Below are 21,478 nucleotides of genomic sequence, written 5' to 3'. Positions count from 1 at the left end.
TGACTGTAGAATAACTATAGGGGGTGATTTCAATGCTAGATGTTTACACTCTGCCACATCCACTTGCATCCAAGCCCTCGATGACTTATCTCCAGTAAAAGCAAAGGGGCAAAGATGGGTTGAGTATTTTTCCTTTTTGGGCTTTGATCGGCGGGTTCCACTGGTTACATGGAGGAAAGGCTCAAGGAGCACCTGCATACATTTTTTTGCAGTCTCTTCAAATTTACTTGGACTATGTAGACAGCTAATAACATCAGAGCCTTCCAACCTTTGAAAGAATAAAGAAGTGGCATCCTGCCATTAGAAATGATGGAAAAAGCAATTGTCGATTTTTCAATGACTCAGATCAGAAAGAAACGCCTAAACTCTTGATTATCTATTGTCAATATCTTGAAGATTTACGCAGTGAAATATTTGGAATTGAGAGACTACGTAACACTGATCTATCCAGAGAATAGTTTTAGAATACATGCATGTGGGGAGCTCGCGAATAAAGGTCATTCTCTTATTGTCAACATTGCTTATAAAGATTAATGAGGAATTGGCAACTAAATTACAGCTCTAGCTTGACTAAAATGTGGGGATTTTTATGGATGTTTTATTGAATCCTATGATAAGTCGTGGCAAGAATCAGAAGAAAGGATATATTAATAAGATTTTATGTAACAAATAGGTTATTTTGCATAAGTTGAAATGTATTCCAACATATAGAGTGACGTCTTATATGCAGGCATTGAGGCTATCATGGAAATTTGATAAACTGATATATTATGTTTTAAAATCATGTAAAATATGAATGTATATTTTGAACAAAGAACAATTGATATGATATGATAGGTTATTTATAACGCGCTTAATACCCAGAGGTTTCTAAGTGCGGACCCAGGAATCGAACTTGTGTTGCTCCATGTCGTCTTGTTTCCAAGTTGAGCACGCTGCCGCTGAGCTATCCTCCTGGGACAATGTTTGTTTGACAAACTAAATACAACTAATAAAAAAAATGTTTTAAAAAAAACCTCAGGGGCATATGTGAAGTACTACCATTGAATAACATTGGACTCCTTTTTCCTGAATAAAAATGGAATAGTGTGTCCTAGTGAGCTGATTCCAGTCTAATATTAAAGTGGATAAGAAGCCTGTCGGTATCATGCAAATTTGAATCCTGTGTGATGTATACAATTTGAGTTACGAAGACAATTATGATTCTGGCCTTCTCATAATTCCGAGGGAATGGACATTTGGTGTGATGGTAGGCTATGAAAGTAAGGTTTGAATCATGAAGGGTAAGTGTTGTGACTATCGCAGCTAAGAAGTACATCAATAAGAATGGTAGCTCCTCCCAGGAAGGTCAAGCCGAGATATGATTATTATTTTCTGACTTGCCATAAAATATAGAGCTCAAATATATATATATATATATTTATATATGTATGCCTGCAGTTATGTGAAAAATTAGGGCAGCTATCATGTTGTTAGATTTTCAGGAACACTAAAAGTTAAACTCACTTGTCATTTTGGGATGATGAATCTCTCTCCTCCCTCAGGCTCCATCATCCACACCTCCCAACTTCTTGTCCAAATAACAGGCAGTGGGCATATTGGGGGAGGTGGAGGGAGAGAGCTGGCCAATCCATATCATGGGAATTAAGATTCTAATTGAGTAATACCAGCCCAATAAGAGATCAGTTTTCAGTCTGAGAGTGAGCTTTCTTTGAATTTTTGACTCTTGGGACCTTTCTTTGGACTTTTGATATTTCCCTTGACTTTCCCATTCTATTGCTGGAGGTAATCTACTTCTGGATCCTTGCAAGGAACAACTAGCAGAGAGACAGGGAGCTACCAAGGCATTAAACATTGCATGGGAGACAGATACTGGGAAATCTAGAAGCTAGCTGGGCCTGCCATTTGAGGAGCCAGAGGAAGTCTGGGTGCTGTGGTTTACCCTTGACTGAAGTCTTTGACCAGATCTGTGCTGTCCTCAGAGGAGCCCTGCTGTTTTCATGGATACCCCATAACCAAGGCCTCCTATGTAAGTAGATTAATCCAAATGCCAACAAAAGTGTGGGGCAATCTGACAGCCTTAATCTTCATCTCATATAGCAGGTCGGCGGGTGAAGACCTTTGGCACAGTTTATTAAATCCAACTAAAATTAGTTACAATATAGAAAATAAAGTACTTGGGTGACTCTCCCTTTCTGAACCCCCTGTCATCTGTACAGAAAAGGGGTGTCCATAATCCCAAAATAGGTAACCCTAAATTGCTGCCCTTCAAGTGAATGTAGAGTGTGCAAAATGAAATTTCTCTTTTATTTACTTCCATTGCAAAATGATTTTCCCAAGACCCTGCATTCTATGCAAGTAAAAAGCCCAAAACGATTTCCTATTAAGTTCCTGTCATGATGCATGCCCCCGGGAAGCCAGACCAGGCCCAGCAACCCCGGAAGCAGGCATCAAGCCATTTGGAGCAAGCCCAAAAACCCCAGTTAGGGGCTGTTTGGGTGCAGTCCTGCCGCCTATGGTGCCAGGCTCATAAGGATAAAGTCAGTCCTGGCGCCATGGGCGCCAGGCTAATTACAGAAAACTTACCTAATGCAGACCATGCTGCATACTCACCTGGTGCAGACCATGCTGCACGAAGCCACAAGCCAAATGGGGCTTAGGAGGGGCTATTTTACCTACGGGACTTCTTTTTTCTCGGGTGGGGGTTGAGGAAGAATACTTACCTGGGACTTCTTCGTAGGCTATTTAAACCACGCCCGGACAGCCACACGTGCTTTGCGTTATTCTGCATTCAGCAGCGTAACGCTCACCGTGCCTCCAGCATCTTCCAGTCTTCAGCCACGCCCGCTTCAGTCCTGGACCACCTGGAAACGAAAAGAAAGAAGGAGAAGAGGGTCAAACTTGAAACCTTACCTGAATTCTTGATCCATCGCGCCGTCGATCTTGAAGAAGGAGTCATCGCACGCGCATCGTCACGCACCTCGCAGCGCCGCGCTGTACTCACCATCCAGTGCAGCTTTTCCTCACTCCATCGCAGACTCTGCATTTCCAAACCGCTCTCCGATATCTAAGGGGACAAGAAAAGCCAGGTTAGCACGGGAATGCAAAAGGGCAATACAAGCTACCCCCAAAGACTTACCGGATTACCACGGGGGGTACTCATCTCATCTCGGGTCGGCGCAGTTAACTCTGCATCACCGCCGTACCCCGGCCCCTAAGGGGAAACCACTGGACATTACAAGCTACCCCCCAAAGACTTACCTGATTTACCGCAGGGGGTACTCACCTCATATCGGGTCAGCCCAGTTAACTCTGCATCATCGCCGTACCCCGGCCCCTAAGGGGAAAACCACTATAGACTTACCTGACTCTCACCAACTGCCCTTTGGACTCTTCGTGATGGTTAAGTCGGCAACCTACAAGGAATCGGAAAGAGTGAAGATCAGACATTTGAACTCTTACAAACTATTGGATCCTAGAGTCAATACTGGAACTCACCAATTCCTCCACGCCAGTGAAGTAACTGGTCGTCTACGCGCCCCTGCGCTCGATGCAGGATGGAGGGCCCACCTTTCTAAACCATCAGGTGAGAACAAGAGGGAACATCGGGAGTGGTCAGTGGGCAGACAACGGGAGTGGAAGGTGGGTTAACGCTCCAATTACGGGAGGTTAATTCCCTTTCTCCTTTGCAGAAAGATATTCATACGAGCCGACAAACGAAGCAAGTGGGGGTGTCCAGTCAGTCATCTCGGCTCTACGTGGCACCAGGCCGGTCCAGACCGACATCCCCATGGGAACCAGGTGAGCGTAACAGTTCCTTTCTTAACTTTGCCTTTCAAATAAAAAGACCAAAACAATGTTTCCATTATGTCTATTTTTCAAACCGTGCCTTTATAATAAAAAGCCAAAACGACATTGCTACTGTATTCCCACTCCCCGTACCTGCTTTTAAATTAAGGGGTCATATATAACTGATGCCTTTGGGCGGGGGGTTGCTGGAAGAGAAGAGCATTGTGATAACCCCACACAATCACTGGGGGTTGTTTTAAATTTCATAATTGTGAATGTGCAAGAAATCATCTGTGTGTCTTTTTTATATAAAGTCTCTAAATTGTACCTGTGTGTTGTAGTATCTGTAAGTTCATTAGAAATACAAGTCAGTCAATTGGTGCAAGCAATTTGAAATTGTGATATTGTGTTGTGCCACAGTGTTGGTGGCTGATATTTTGGTTGTCTTATGGTCCTTTGTCAAAATATATATTCTTGCTATACACCGGCCTGGTTTCTAGCTTGTTGGTGGTGCACAGTGTGTTTGCTGGGGTGGTGTGAGATAGGTTGGAGGCCTCAATAAAGTTAAATCTGTATAATGGCTTTGGGTGTGTGACACCTTGTTTCGGGGGATGGAATCCCTGGGTTGAGAGTTGCCGCCTAATAAACCGTGACAAAGCTGGGGGCTTGCGGCATCGATTAGAGAGAGTCTTCACTTGTGACAGTGCAGTAGCAGCATACCATTCATTTGGGTGTAATTGCATTGCAGTGGTTGGAAAGTTATGTTGCATTGTGAAGCTGCCATTTAGTCCTGTATCCTGGGCAGTGTTGATTTCGAGTTGTCATTGTGAGTGGAACCTAAGCAGGAACAGGGTTAAGATTTATGACCTTGCATAGAGAGTATATAAGGTGCAGAACACATTTCAGAATGCACAATATGGCCAGGAAGCACCTCCTTTACAAATTGTAAATTGTTTATTAAAGGTGAATGGGTAGAACAAGAACATGAAATGTATCAAGCCAAAATTATGCAGGAGGTTAACTCTGCAAATGTGAACATGTGGCAGGATAATGGGATGTTACATCAGGCCCTGACAAACTTTTATATGACATAATCCAGAAAAGATGAGCACATTAAAATGGCTCAGCTTACATCATACATGTATTTCCATATGCTGATCCTGGAAGAAAGACACCAGAATAGTGTGGCCTCTGTGCAAAACCAGGCTGAGGTTTTGAATTAAGCCCAGAAAGAGCTGATACAATTAGAAGCGAAAGCGCAACAGAGACAACATTTGGAGTTAAAATGTGGAAATATTACTGAACTGCTAAAAGATGAGATGAAAAAACTGCAGTAAAAAAATGTAGAGTGAATCCATTTTCTGCACTTCAAGGGGAGTATGAAGAATGTGTTGAAAATCTGTGCGCAAGTCAACACAAATTAAATGAGCATGTTGTTCACAAGAGAGCCTGCTTAGAGGATATTTTCACATTTCAATCACAGGTAAAACAACTGAAAGCTGAAAACAGCCAGTTAATTCTTAAGGGGGTTGATTCTCAGGGTGAGTTCGATCAGATGCACGAAGATCTGAACACTTCTGAACAACAGAAAGAACAGTTGTGGCAAGAAAATAATAAATTAAATCAAGAGAACAGTGCCCTGTTTCAGGAAGTGCATCAGTTAAGGATGGACATGAAGAACAGTGTGTCATGTTCTCAGGAACCGGCTGACAGTAGGTTACAAAATGCACAATTATTTGAACATATGAGGCAAGCAGAGATTGACCAACAAAGGCCAGAATTGCGCAAGGGGAGGAGATTAGTCTCCTGAAAAAGAAATGCTCTGAAAATGTGCAGACAATGCAAGCCTCACAGAAGCAAAATTAGTCGCATTGTGAAGAGAACAAGGGACTAAGAGACTGATTCATGGCACAAAGTGAAGTGCTAGAGATTACTCAATCACTAGTGTGAGAATTGAAGTCTCAGGCCTCTGCATACTACCAAGAGATAGGGACTGAGAAAAACAAATGTGAGGGTTTGGAAAGTGAAATCATCAAATACAAACACCCTAGTCAGAGTATCAAAAAGTGCCTTCAATTACGAAGTGATGACCTCATTACCAGGGACCTCAAGCCAACTCATCACCTTTTATGTACAGAGTGCAGCTGACTTCATGCATAACACTTCTCAAGAACAGGGAAACACGAGGCAGCTGGACTCAACCAGGCCTAGTCCAACTGATCCAGAAGGCCAGTCCTTATCTGACATTGCTGAGGGTTCAGGGTTACCAAGTAAAAGGGAAGGCGGCTGGACCAGTGTTCTCTCGGAATTTAAAAATACCCTGGCATGTATTTCTGACCAGGAGGGCTCCTATGATGAAAATATAATGTAGTTGGACTGGCAGAAAATGAAGTTACAAAGGGACCACCTGACCCGCTTTACAGAAAGAGAAGAACCAGAGTTAAGTCCTCAAAAGAGCATCTTAAAAACCTTCACACATTGAGGGAGTTGGAGGAAATACCCACCACCCCTGGAAGGAGGAAGGAGGATGGGTACTCTCTGGTGCAAAAAGTAGCCACAACACCACAGAGAGAAGAGTCCAGACCCTGCAATTCTGGGAGTTATTCCTGGTCTCAGAGGAAGGAGCGCCTAGGGGACAGGGAATGGACCACCAACTGTAGCAGCTCTGAGTCAGAGGATGAGTGTACTCTGGTGCAGGTGCAGTGGAAAAGGAAGTCTGCCAAACATAAGAAAGGTCTGGTGAAAGACCCAGTTCGGCAGATAAATGCCATGAAAAACTTCATGACTCCCTACCATAAGAATGGAAAATACTCGATATGGGAGCACCTCGAGCTTTCTGACCAAATGATGACATCAGTTGGTATTAAAATTGATGGGAATTGCATGAAATTTGCTATGTGGACATTCTCCCCTGAATACTCCAGCTTCTTTTCAGGACTGGATGACCAAGACCACCAAAAATGGTCCACCTATAAGGCGGCCATTCTGAAACAATTCATAGGAAGCCACAGGAGGCCCACAAGGTGGCATACAACCGGCAGTGTGGGGGAAGACAAAGCGCCAAGAGAGTTTGTGCAGAAGTTGAAGCAAGCATTTTCAGAGACATCTCTGCGGGTGAACACCAATAGACAGGAGTTCATCAACACATATTTTCACACGCTCCCAAAATACATAATGAACCAATTAGTAAGGGATTTTCATGAGCGTAGGGCCCTGGATTGGGTGATAGAACAGGTCAAGAGGATCCATGAGATCCAAAAGCCCTCTGAAAATAAGAATAATAGCCCCACAAAAAAACATCAAACACACCTGACCCTGCAAAGGTGGCAGAGGTGAAAAATATTCCCCCATTGGACATGGAGATGGGGGGCCTAAAAATACTCCTCCCACCAATCAGCAGAATGAGAGGCAGAGGAGACCCGCAGATTCAACCCAATCAGGTGGTAGCCAGGCAAACCAGACAAACACTCCATCTTAGCATGCCACCTACATCGGTCCAAGACACAAGAATAACAGACCAATCCTGGGGCATGTCTACACTCCCCTGGTGCAGAAAGGGGGGCCCGACCAGGTAGGTACCTCCCCGGGAAACTTCCCTCAAAACATCCCTCCAAACTTCCCCCAGGAGGAAATAAATACTCCACCCCCCAAACTAAGCTTATTTCCCAGATAACCTTCAAACCCTAACTTCCAGAATAATCATCCTCTGTCGCCCTGCTTTCAGGACAATAGATCCCCGAATCCGGGAGAAGGGAGACCTAGGATGGAAGGTCATCAGGGAAACTCCCAATACCCGAGTATTTCTGGGAGCAGCAAAGGTATGAATCTGAAAACATGTCACAACTGGAGCGACAAGTCTAACAATTAACCCATGACCTGGGTCGCATGTTGAGGGCTCAGCAGAACTCTCAATTGGAAACTGCTGCCCAGAATAATTTAACACCCGGGTCTGATGCCCTAGGGGTGCAATGATGGGAAGAAACCTCTGACAAACAACATATTCAAGAGGAGGCGTCTTGGATGGAAGGCTGATGCAAACCCCAAGAGGAAGCTCCCTTTCCTACCAGAACAAAACCCCTGGAAACCTCTGAGCCTGAACATACATCTTCTACCCCCGAAAAGCTCAAACCTAAAGAACAGATGGTAAGTAGGAGAAATTGGAAGCCAAGAACAACCCACTTTCAGTGAAGAAAATCTTCTCTTTCAGAGATGGAGGAATCCTTCCCATGCAAAAGTGAGTCTCCAAAGCCCTAGCTTTTGACCGGGTAGGTATGGAAACCGACCCAGAGCAAGAAGCTCTTAAACCTAAAGAATGTCACCCAGAGGATCCAGAAATTGCACAGCTATCCTAGCTCAAACAGGTTTGGGTAACTGTCTCCAGGTAAATGGGGACAGGAAAGAATCGGGGGAACAAGGGCACTTCCCAATCCCACCTGTTTCTGCGTGCAAAATCTTTCTTACCGATTTGCGGCCTCCCACACAGAAAACTATCCAAGATCACACAGTGTCAGAATTCAATCTATAAAAGTTAACCGCCAAGCTGGCACATAATGCACATATTCCTTGCCCCCTTGAGGAGAGTAAAAGAAGATTTTACGCTCCTGTGAAGGTGCAGCATCAGTGTGCATTATCAGCATTGGTGGATACTGGATCCAAAGCCACCCTCCTGTCCAAAAAGGCCTTTGTCCAACTAAATTTAGGAAGGTGGGGAGTGTCACCAAATTCCCCTCATACCTCTTCTCGGACAACTCCAAAACCTTGATGGGAATGATATTTCCGTCGAAGGGACTGCAAATCTGGACATAAAAACTGGGCGACCTAGGGTGAAACACCCGGTTATAGTTGTGGCTCCAGAGGGCACACCTTGTCTCTTGGGGAATTACCTCCTTTGAGGTTGTCACCAATGATTGACTGCGTAAACAAAGTCCTCTGGACTCAGACTAACCAGCCAATTAAATTAAAACAAAGCACACATTATGTGAGTTTGAATGGCACATGCCACATGATTGAACAACAGTCTGACAAAATAGAATTCAATTTTTGGAGAAATCAAGTCCCAGGCATCACCATCATCTCTGTAGGAGAACACATTGGTGATGGGAACCCTTCTCCATTCTTGAAAATCATCCTTCCACCCAGTTTTTTAAGTGGCATTCCACACTGTAATGGAATAATCTGAAATGCTATACTAGTTCAAAATCAGAATGAAATCCTAAATCCCATGACAAAATATTATGAAAAATCAGCTCAAAATTTGACCGACATCCAGATAAAGGGTGAACATCTGTTTTTCCCCATTCAGGTAAATGAGGGGGAGGAGCCTGTTCGTGCCAGAGTATGCCTGAAAAATAGAAGAAGCTTCATCAGCGAAGCATTATTCAGGAAACTCCCAAAATATCAGACCATTCCCACATTTAAATTGATTGATAGGTTGGAAATGGTCATGGAAACTCCAAATTCCAAAGATCTTCTGCCTAGCAGGTGTATGCTAAGAATTTCTATCGGAGACAAAAGCATAGAACATCATTGTTGGTTTATGAGAGATGCCCCCTGCGCTTTTTACCTCGCAGTGACATTCTCAATCGATTTGCAATCAACTTGGATCTAATTATTGTCCTGACTGGGGGGTTACCCCTATGGGCTTTGACAACACTGAGAAAGCATTCCAGTCGGCTCAAGTGTTGCCTTATGCGGTTAAAGTTAAAGTGAGAGAAGAGGTTATCATCCCTGGACAATTGTGACAGTTTACAATTCCCCTAAAAATGAAGCGAAGACAGAACCTCAACAACCAGGACGCCTATATACATTTGAATGATTATCTCCAACAATAAGGTTTGTATTTGCATCTGACACCCCTAGTTGACCTAGAAAACAACACCAATCGAATATTGGTGGATAACAGCGACCCTAAAAGGGGTGCAGACACCTTTATTGGAATGTTGATTGATGCCCAACATTATTCTATTGATTTAGGTAATGAGATCCTTGGACCAATGTCAAATAACTGCTACAATTTTAACGACAGTTACCCTCATAAAACATATTCACCAGACAAGGGGGGAATTTCTTTGTGTACTCTTCCTGCCCTTATGATGTGGAAGAGGTGACCTTTGACATCAAGAAGGATGAGGTAGTATTCCGAGTGAACAGTGACTACCTTCCATCCTTGGAAACTCCGGTCCGGGCCAATACCATCACAGGAGATCTCTCCACCCAATGGGAGGATACCACCAAAATTGCCAAGCCCAAAATCTTTCCAAGCTTTAAGCAGATAGTTTAAGAACAAATTAGTCTTGCTGATGTCTGTGAGACCGAGGAACAAATACAGAAACTGAAACTGGTGTTTCTGGATTTTCAGGATATCTTTTCAGTTGATTCATATGACTGTGGACACACAGAGATACATTCAATCACCATACCTACGGACCCTGAGATGGCTCCAGTATTTGTGAAGCAATACCGATTACCTGTCGCGTCCATGGAGTCACTCACAGAGATTATTAAAAACTTAGAATTCAGTGGTATAATTTGTCCAATCCACAGTACCTTTCATAACCGTGTAGTGGGAATACTCAAACCCAATGGTAAATGGAGACTTTGTGCATACCTAAGTGAGTTAAATAAATGGGTCCAGGTCCAATGATCAATGGTGTATACCGCCTTTGACCTGACCAATGATTACTGGACAGTACCCGTGAATAGGGAAGACCAGTATAAGCTTGCCTTTACCTTCGGGGGGGCAGCAATACACATGGACCCAAACCACTTTGGATACAGAAATTCCGGCAATTAATTTAACATCTTTCTATATGAGGCCATGTCCAGTTTAGGCAAAAAGGGAAATCTGGCCTATGTAGATGATGTCTTAATCAAGAGCTCAACTGTGGAGGAACATATAGCAGAAATACACTATTTTGACCCAGTTGCAGAAAGTCAGAGCAAAACTGTCCTTTCAGAAGGCACAGTGGTGAACGACCGGCATGAAATTCTTAGGGCATGAAATCATCCCTGAGGGTCTCTGCCCCTGGGTGAAAAAGGTGGAAGCATTATTGAAATTGAAAGATCTGTGAGGAACTCATGGTGGCAACAGTAAAGACAGACACAAAAGGTCACAGTTGAAGGGTGTTCATTGAACTATTAATTCAGGGTGGAAAAACGGCTAAGCTAAACCTAAATCTAAGATGGGAGCAATCGTCAACCATTAAATTAAAATAAAGCTGTCCTAGTGGCATTATGTCAAATAAAAGGGGAAATAATAAGAAAAACCTATTGCCAACTCCTTAGACTAAATACAAAAAGAAGTGTGGGATAGAGGTTTTAATAAAGAAAGAAGTGCTCTCAAATAATATGTCACAATGTGACTGCCAGGGGTCTCCCATCCCCACGTTTTGAGCACAGGTTAAGGTAGTAGTCCTAAGCACAGCATACACTTGAGCTTTCCCAGCACAAGCCGATAGTTCTGTCCCAGTTATCTGGTTCTTCGATGACTTAAAGTCTCTTTCCAATAAAACGTCTCTTGCCCTGAATGACCTGATAGTTCCAACAAACAAACACAAAAGTTCTGTTTCACAAATGCTTTTGGGTGATGGCTTCACCCCTGGGTGCCCCTCTTCCGGGCGCAGACCCTTCACAGTCGTCCTCAACAAATCAAATGAACAGTTCTTTTCCCAATCTCTTACGGGCCCTGACCCCTAAGACATTTTTACTTGCTTACTCAAACAGTTCCTTTTCAGTGAACTTTGGGTGATGACTTTTCACTCCTGGATCTCCCTCGGCCAGGCTCAGACACCAAATGGCAAGCGGGACAGTGCACTTCTCCTTGTCTTACTTCACAGTTCATAGGTCAAAAGCTTTCAACTGTACAGGGATTTTTCTGAACCTCCTGTATGACCACTTGGACCTATCTTGGCTGCTCTCCTATGGCTTTCTGGTATCTGTAGTTTTCTACCTAAGGGTAATGACCCAGAGTTTCTCGAGTGAGTCCCCACATTGTGCCGGACTCCTCTGCAGCTGGCTTTCTCCCTCCAAAATATTGACAGTTCTTTGTTGGCCAAAGTTAAAATAGCCACTTGCTACTTTGAGTTTGTCCCGCTTTATCCATTTATCCAATATTTAAAACCTTCGGCAGTTGCAAACTCAGACCGGACTCTTGCTCGTACATCAACTCACCGGCTGTGTTTGGACGCTTGTATCAGTGAGTGCGCTTTTCAAGATTCTGTGATTTTGGCTGTCTCCTCTGCTCCTCCCCAACTCCGCTGTTCACCTGGGAGGGGAACTGGCTTTCTCTGGGCACCTTTGACAGGGATACCCCCATTATATAGCTATAATAGCTATCTGGCCCCAACACCTCGCAGTGTGTACCAGCCGACACAGTGAGGAGAGTGAGGTACTGGACATCTAAATACTGCCGTGTTTATACATTTCTTACAAGATTGTCCAGCCTCTCTTCACGTTATTAATTTGTGCCTAGAGTTCGTGCCTCTTTCATATGACAGATTTTACAATATTATGCAAAGGATTACATGAATTTAGATTTCCATGATAATACAATGGTGGTATAGGTTCTCGGATCTGCGGTAAGCCTTATGTCAAGAATCTTTCACAATGTAGTTCAGCTAAAACATATGATCGTCGTTTACTCTTCATTGTTTCAGTGTTTATACAAGGATGAGGCTTGTGAGAACAGACAACACTCGAATAGCAGTTCATATGAAGCACAATGTTTCTTTGTTTTGCTTAAACAGTCGGTTCGCAGACAACCTAAACATTAACAGAACTCAAAGGTCGGTCAGCTCAACTGCAAGACGAAAATACAGACCACCATTTTAGAATATGGAACATAAGTGAAAATCAAAATGGCTGACGAATCTTAAAATGGCAGGGAAGTTAAACCCAAAAATCGGAACTTTTACAATGATGTTTTTCGTGCAAAGCGATTGGATTTAGGACAATATTAAATTTAAGGAGGCACTATATAATTACGGTTTAACAAACCCTCCTTTTGGCCTAAGCCAATAGCTTTACTAAATATATTTGCTTTATTCGTAACTCCACGTTTCAATGTGCATACATCCTGAATCACATTCATCAGATATATTGATCGCCATTAGATCCTTAGCAGTAATATCCTCCATTACAAGTCATCTTTTCAGGTGCAAGTATTTTCAGCCCTAGTGTGCCTACGGTTTACGCACAACATCCCCCTAACATCGAACATATGGTAGGAAGAAATTGTATGGAACAACAACAGAACAACAGAACACCAAGGATTACCACTGAGGCTGAAAAGAGTTTCCATCCTCAAGACAGTAAAGAGTCCCAGAACCAAGCACTAAGATCCCAATTTCCCTTGGGAACATGTACTTCTGTACATAGGACATGCAGATTTTGTATTGCCTTAAATATGGTAGGGGAGCAATCAGGTACAAAACACAACAAGCAGATCCCACTAATTCACATACTCCACCATGTTCAGCCAGGATGACGTCTAACACCATCTGGTTCTGTAGAGCTACTAATCTAATCTCTTTCTGTTTTAACATCATATTGTAGAGTATGTCAGTGGTCCGGTTGATGGTTTTCTCCAATACTCTTGCCAGTCTCCTAAAATCCTCGTAATTCATGATCTGTCCCCAAAATGGCACAAAGGATTTTGCTATATCACCCATGACCTGTGAAGGAGTATCACCGTTCTCGTCCGGCCTTGGACGAGCTCTAGAGACCTCAGAGGTGCTAGCTACAAATACCCCTGGTAGCAAGATACGTTAATAACAAATACCCTGCCAATCTCTAGGTAGCCAAGGATAAGCTTCATTACCGCATATGAAATAAACAGGATCACCTACATACAAATATCTGTCCTCACTCGTCAAATTTGTAATATTGGCACAACCCTCAAAAGTACCCATTGACTGAGAACCATTCCTTTGTATGCGGAAGGAAACAGAGTGGAGGCTGTGATTAATAGTGTAAGAAGGAGGCGGTGCATCCCAGTTGCCTACGGGAGCCATCCTGAAAGAGATTAACAATTGGAAAGGTCTAGAAAGTCTATCAGAAGGCCTAATAGAAGCAACGTTAAGCTTGCTCCTATTTGCAAAAAGAGAACATCCCAGAGGCGTCAGGACTTTCCTTTCAAACTCGTTCAAATTAGTCCCATCGAAATTCCCTGAGATGCTATCATTCCAAAGACCAAAGAATAGTGCCCTTAGAGAGACGTAGCACACAGTAGTTAAAGGCAAAGGATAAATATACCAGCACAACCCTTGTTCCCCATGTTGTGGCAAATGCGAACATATCCAACAATTAGTTCTATTCAAAATTGCATGCGTTGCATTCATAATTAACAAAAGTGTATTGTTGTGATAACTCTGTCTGTGTTGGGAATCCCTAGAAGATAGAGTGTGCAGATGCACAAAAGGAGAAGACGTAGTGGGTACAGTCTCAGTAGGTATCAAAGTTTCAAGTGGACGCACCCCCTCAATATACCAAAACCCTAAAGTGATGATTACTATTAGACCAATCAACAAAATCAAGAGAAAACAATAAGTCCGAAAGGACCATGAATTTTTGTGTCCAAAGTCTTTTTTAGCCACACAATTGATCGGTTGCTCCGTACAAGTAGGAATAGCGAGAGGCATTGTTCCTCAAAAGTTCGTACCGGAAGGTGTCTGTGACGGACTCCTTACGTCTGTTCGTTGGTGATCTCCTGATCACGTGATGTATCTTGATTGAAGATAGCTTTGCCGGTCCCAGCCACTTACTTATGTTTTGACGAGAGAGTGGCAAAGGACTAGCTCAATAGTTGTTTCTCATGGGCACAGCCGTGCTGTACTGTAAGTCTAATGTCGTGGACGCAGATCGTATCTTAAGACTCCAGGTACGGCATGATCTCCGAACAGAGTGTTGTTGCTTCCTGATGGAAGTGGTGAAACAGAGGAAAGATTGCTCAAGGGTGCAGAAAGATCCGAAGAAGATTTCAAAGACAAAACAGCCATCTCCCCATGCCCCACAGGCTCAGGAAGTAGCTCCTAAACATCCTTGATGTTGTTCAAGACAGATTGATCACCAGAAACAGAACAGGTGGTTTCCTTCTTTTCTTCTTCGTCAAGTGGCAGAGGAAAAGGTATTCTCTTGATGTGTGTCGCGTGGATCCAGTGTCTCCTGCCTGCTACTCGTACAGCAGTCTGTGTGGCCAACAAGACCTGGAATGGTCCTCTCCAGCACGGTGCGAGGCTGGATGTTCTTTCAAATGACTTTGTCAGCACCCAATCCCCAAGTTGGATTCTGTGACCTGGCCCCTCGTATTTAACTGGGAGGGCTTCTTGCACCTGTTGATAAATCAAATACAAGTTTTGAGTTAACTGGTCACAGTATTCAGTAAGAAGCAAATGCTCCACATCTTTCAATGCTCTGGGTTTCGGTAGGTTCCAAATGTTAGCTGGTCTCCCCATGACTGTTTCATACAGGGAGAGTCCAGTTCTAGTCTGTGGGATTGTCCGCATGGACAGTAGAGCTATAGGTAAGGTGTCTGGCCATTTCAAATTACTGCTGGCACAGACTTTCGCAAGCTTGTTCTTCAAGATACCATTATCGCATTCTAAAAGTCCAGCACTCTAAGCGTGTCTAGCCAAATGGAATTGTTTATCGATCTGTAATCACGCACATACTTGCAAGATTACAGCAGCGATAAAATGTGACCATTATCCGACCAGATGACCCTCGGCAACCCAAACCTAGGAAAATATTCCATAAGCATGGTTTTGGCCGTTGTCATTGCTGTGGCATCTTTCACAGGGAAGGCCTAGACCCACTTGCTAAAGGCACAAATAACTACCAAGACATATTTGTAGTTATAGCAGCGCTCCATCTCGATGAAGTCGAAAGTAATTACCTCAAAAGGCAGAAAGGGGGGACCAAAAGTACCTCTTGGTGTCTTTGTACCCTTCCCCACATTATGCTGTAAGCATATCATACAGCTTTGAACAAAACACTCAGCAGTCTTTGAAATGTTAATATTCACCCAGACAGGTTCTAACAATTTACACATTTTCCTTGCATTTATGTTAGCAGGACCATGAGCCACTGTGACCATAGCAGTGACATATGCACCGGATAGCATCCATCTTTTCTTTTTGTTGTCCGCACAACAACCTTCCTCATCCAAACTTGCTAAACCCTCAGCCCAGTGTTTAAGTTCTTTTGGAGTGGCATCAGCTTGAATATTCCTTATCGAGTAAATCCCTTCCTCTACTGTACAGATATTCATAGTTTCTTTCCTGACATACATTTCTGAGTAAAAATCAGTCGCAGTCTGTTTAGCTATCCTGTCAGCAAAAGCGTTTCCTCTCCCTACATCATCTACTACCTTCTGATGTGCGGCACACTTCATGATTGCTAGTTGAGTTGGAAGCACAAGTACTGAGAGTAGCTGAACTATCAAGGTGCCATGTTGGATTTTTGTTCCGTGTGAGGTCAAGAAACCTCTTTTTGCCCATAGGCTACCGAAGTTGTGAACCACCCCAAAGGAATACTGGCTATCTGTAAATATGTTTACCCTAAGCCCTTTGGAAAGTTCACAAGCTCGAGTCAGTGTGATATGTGAAATTCTCTTTGTTTCTACAAACTTGCTTAGTATAGTGATGGCATAAGCAGAAGTGGATGTACCATCCGGAAGTTTGAAGCAGGAGCAATCGCAAAACAGCTCCCCTTGTGGATCATTCAGAGGTGTATCATTTAGATCAATCCTGCCTTTGGTTTCTTGCTCTGTGGTATAGAGGCAGTCATGTGACATTTTGTTACTGCAAGCAATATCTTGCGGAACAGGTAACAATTCAGCCGGATTCAATACACAATGCCTTTTAATTTGGATATGCGGTGCAAATAGAATCAGTTTGTATCTTGTTAATCGTGCGGAAGAAAGTAAGGTGTTGCATTTGTGTTCTGTTTAATAGAACTTCTACGGAGTGAGGTACCATTACATTTAAAGTGTGACCTAGAACCATACCCTCACTTTGTTTCACAGACGCAGCAGCAGCAGTGACAGCTCTCAGACATCTCGGCAAAGCGTATGCAACAGGATCAAGTGTGGAGGAAAAATAACCGCACAGTCTATTCTTCCCCCCATGTTCCTGCGTTAACACAGTCAAAGCACATCCTCTACGCTAGCGTCCTCTACGGCCTATATGTGCAAACTTATAAAAACAGGTAACCATTTCTCTCCAATAACAGTTGTACCATCCTCGCCAGAGCAGTCATCCTGTCCCGGCTGGATTATTGCAACGCCCTGTACATAGGTTCCAACAAATCTATCATTAGAAGAATTGAAACACTACAAAACAATGCCCTCAGAGCGGCACTAGGCATTTCCAAAAGAAACCACATCTCTGAGAATAGACGACAGAATAACTGGCACCGAACCAATGACAAAATCCTTCTAAAAACCTTGTCACTCACCCATAAATCTGTCAATAACACCGCCCCTATCTACCTCTCTGAGAGATTCCACAAACAGACATCCATAAGACCCACCAGATCAGCAAACAGGGACCGCTTGTCCATCCCTAAATTCAAACTAACCATGATCGGAGGTAATAGTTTCCCTATTAAAGCAGCTAAACTATGGAACTCCCTGTCTCCTACACTGAGAATAGACCAACCCTATCTTAACTTTAGAACCAACACCATCCTGTGGTTTAAAGACAATGGGCCTCATTACGAGTCCGGCGGTAACCGCGGCGGTAAAACCGCCTTGTTACCGCCAGACTCGTCTCACCATTCCACCTCCGTGATTCCCGGAATTACCGGGGCATTACAACCCCGGTTTTCCGGGAATCACGGAGGCGGAATGGTGTTAATCCCCATTCCCATTGAGTCCTATGGGACTCGATGGGAATGGGGATCATGGAAACACTGGCAGCATCTCGTAATGCTGCCGGTGTTTCCTCGTCCGCCTGCAGGCGGGCGGTGTTAAACCCACCAGGTCAGACCTGCCGGGAACATCACCTCCCGCCTGCAGGAGTCGGGATCAGGCGGTCCGGAAACAACGGTGGCGGCGGGTTTACCGCCACCGTTATTTTCGGACCACCTGAGTTATAATGAGGCCCAATGAATATTAATTCACATGATCTCAACTGAACTGTAACTAACTCTCATGTCAAGCTGCAAACTCCATCTGGTGCGCCCAGCATATAACAGTTGTATATATTTGTAAATTTTGGCATTGTAAGAAATGTATTTCACTTTCATATTTGTTACCGCGTGGGGATTACCACAACATTTTACATAATGCCTGTAATATCTGTAAATAGCAATGTATCCTGCTCTGTATTTATGCTTCACACTTTAACTCCCTGTAACTAAGCTTTGCATTATCTTGTAACTGTTGCGCCCTGATACCTCTGGGTCTGGCGCGCATTATAAATAATAAACAAAAAAACAAACAAACATCCATCACATTCATGCACATACAATACAAAGGCCTTATCAACGGCACACCATACGATTGTAAACTTGTATTGTAAACTTGCACCTGTAACTGGTAATTTCTGTAACTTGTAACTGTAACCTGTAACTTATGCTCTAAGCTGTAAATATTCTTACTCTCTGCGCCCTTATACCCCAGGGTCCGGTGCGCATAATAAATACTAAACAAACAAACAAACAAACATAGTTTGGTGTGCACAAACTGGTGCCGAACACAGTGCAGTCTTGAGCAGATCAAAAGCTTTCTGGTGTTCCAAGTTCCACGGTAGTGGCAAAGAAATGCCCTTCTTTGTCAATGCCAACATTGGTTTTTATCACTAGTGACAAGTTTGGGATCCACTGTCTACAGTAAGAAGCCATTCCTATCAAGGCTCTAACTTCTTTCTGTGTATTTGGGACAGACATGCTAGAAATCCTTTTTATCCGTTCAGGTGTCAAACTTTGTCCCTCCTTTGACAGGAGATAGCCTAAACAGGCGACCTCCTGTCAACAATACTGACACTTTTTTAATGAAGCTTTATGTCCCTGTTCTGCTAGATGAATATGCAATAACACAGGACCCTCTTTGCAAGCACTTTCTGAGTCTGCAGCTAAGAGAAGGTCGTCAACGTACTGCAACAATGTACAAGTGGATGGCAACTCAAGTGTGTTGAGCTGCTCTTTCAAAGCCCTAGTATAAATGCTCAGACTCTCTGTGTACCCTTGTGGTGCATGGGTGAATGTAAACGAGCGTCCCCCTAGGGTGAACGTGAACAAATATCTACTATCCACGTGTATGGGAATGCTAAAAAAGGCATTCTTGAGATCCACCACACTAAAATGAGTCGTAGAAGCTGGGATCATTGTAAATATCGTAGTTAGATCATGCACAATTGGAAATTGCCAAGCAACAACCTTTTTGATAGCGTGTAAATCGATAATGAAACGAAAAGGAATCACATTATCCCCTTTTTTATACACTGGTAAAATCGGGCTATTGCACAAACTTCCTGCAATTTCTTCAATTATTCCACGATGTACAAAATCAGAAACTATACTTTTCAAAGCTTGCTCACCATCAGCTGAGATCTTATATTGTGGAATACTTGGCAACTTAACTCCTGGTTTCAAAGCAATTTTAATAGGCTCAATTAGCAAAACACCAACGTCATTGTTGTCAAGTGCCCATAAACACGCCAGAACTTCACTAAGTTCTGGCGGCAAAGGTCTTGTCAAAAACTGTGAGGCAGGAGATTGCTGTGGTGCAATCGTCAAACGTACTCCATCCGAAGAACAATTAATCACCGCATTTAATTCCTGCAACAGATTCAACCCCAACAAATTCTCTCCACAGTTCATTGTCAAAAGAAACGGACAGTAATCCGTAAATGGCCCCAGTGAAATCGGTACCGGCAAAGAAACAGGACTAACCACTGGTGTGCCAGAAACCCTACAGAAACGTTATTCTGCCCTAACAGTGGAATGTCTGGAACTCGTGAATGATCAATGGAACACTTCTGTGCTCCTGTATCTATCAAAAATAGATGTTTCCTATTCCCCTCCTTCATCTCAACGTAGGGACCTTTCTGATTGAGGGGAATAGGTGTCGGTTCCAGAGCCTGCTTCGGGCTGTCCTAACAACACAATATATCATCGAAGACAAGATCTTCAGATGTGTTATTCAACCTTTGCTGAAGGTTCGGGCATTGTGTTCTCCAATGACCCTCTTGTCTGCAATAAGCACATTGGTTCACGTGTGCAGGACCAAACTGCGTATTACTTTGTGGAACAACCTGACCTCAAAACTGTGTATTCCCACCTCTAATCCCTCTAATTATCTGTTGCAATAATACTTTGGTTTTCAGGTCTCCCTTTTTCCTTTCAATCCTCTCTTTTTCATTATTGACCCAATTTTCGTAATATTGGGCCATATGTAATACTTCGGACTGCGATTTAGCTTGCCAAGCACTCTCAGAAGTCATGATTTGTGACTGAATATCGGGAAACAATCCACGCACAAACTTATCCACAAACAATCTTTTCCCTGACTCGGTGCTTAAATTCTGTCTGCTAAAATCTGAGAATACTTGTTCGAACCGATTAAAGAATTCGGTAACACCTTCAGATTTTCCTTGGGTACAAGCAATACATTTGTCCCAAACAATCCTTCTGTTGGGGACCAAAGTTTTTAATTTCACTACTATTCTGTTTGTTAAAGTCAGTAGCACTTGCAGTGGTCTCTCACCAGCTCTTCTTTATCCATCTATGCTCACCAAGTTAACCCATGTGTCACCCAATCCTGCTTGATCATCTACAGTCGTAATTTGTTTCCATAAATCAGCAGGTAGGATCACAGGAAACAATAAGTCTATATCACCCAGAGTGAAAACTGACGAATGCAAGACAGATTCTATTTCTTTGTAAAAATCTGTTGGATTTTTCCTAATGTCTGGAATTGTCTGTCTAATAGTGTTCACTTCCTGTCTAGAGAACGGGACGTGAACAAATTACGATACATAGTGAGCTTCAATAGTAGTAGCTGCTGTACCTGCTGCGACATTAGCTGGAATCTCAACTTTAGGAACAAATGTCACAGGAACCTCTCTCATAGGCAACTGAGTAGTAGGCGACTCCGAACTTTTTGTTAAACACTAAAGCCAGATCGAGCACTAAAGTGGTAGAAACAGTATAGGGTGCAAAGGCTCTCTTATAAATAATCATCAATTCTGCAGGACAACAAATCTTTTTCTTTATACACTCATCCTACAGGTATTCCACCGTTACCTGTAATACTTTCCTCTGCATTTCTGGAGTATACTGACTATACGTGTCGTATAATTCTATGGGAGATATTGACACATCTGAAATCCATCTAAGCGCATCTCTCATGCAAATTCGCCTTTCTTCACTCATTGAGTTACAAAGAGGAAGGAACCGTTTCTGCACATACAAAGCATCCGAACTATCATCATCTATTTCATTGTCCTGTAACCGTTCCAACTCCCTTCTTAGCTCAAAAACCCTCTCGACATGCTCTTTTACTTTCTCCGTAGAATCCCTTGAGTGAGCTAAAACATTCAAATCCCTCAACCCTTGTGGGACATCTACGTCCGTCAATGTATTCCACATTACAGCCAAATGTATTCCCATACCCTCAACAAAGATGTTCTGCTCGGGAATACTTGTTAGATTAAGAAGTGTAGCTAAGACAGTTGATTTTTCACCTTTT

The sequence above is a fragment of the Ambystoma mexicanum genome, chromosome 10 (genome assembly GCF_040938575.1).
Source record: "Ambystoma mexicanum isolate Mex_15411 chromosome 10, UKY_AmexF1_1, whole genome shotgun sequence".
In the NCBI taxonomy this organism is placed as follows: domain Eukaryota; kingdom Metazoa; phylum Chordata; class Amphibia; order Caudata; family Ambystomatidae; genus Ambystoma; species Ambystoma mexicanum.
Note: the sequence above shows the minus strand (reverse complement) of the source record.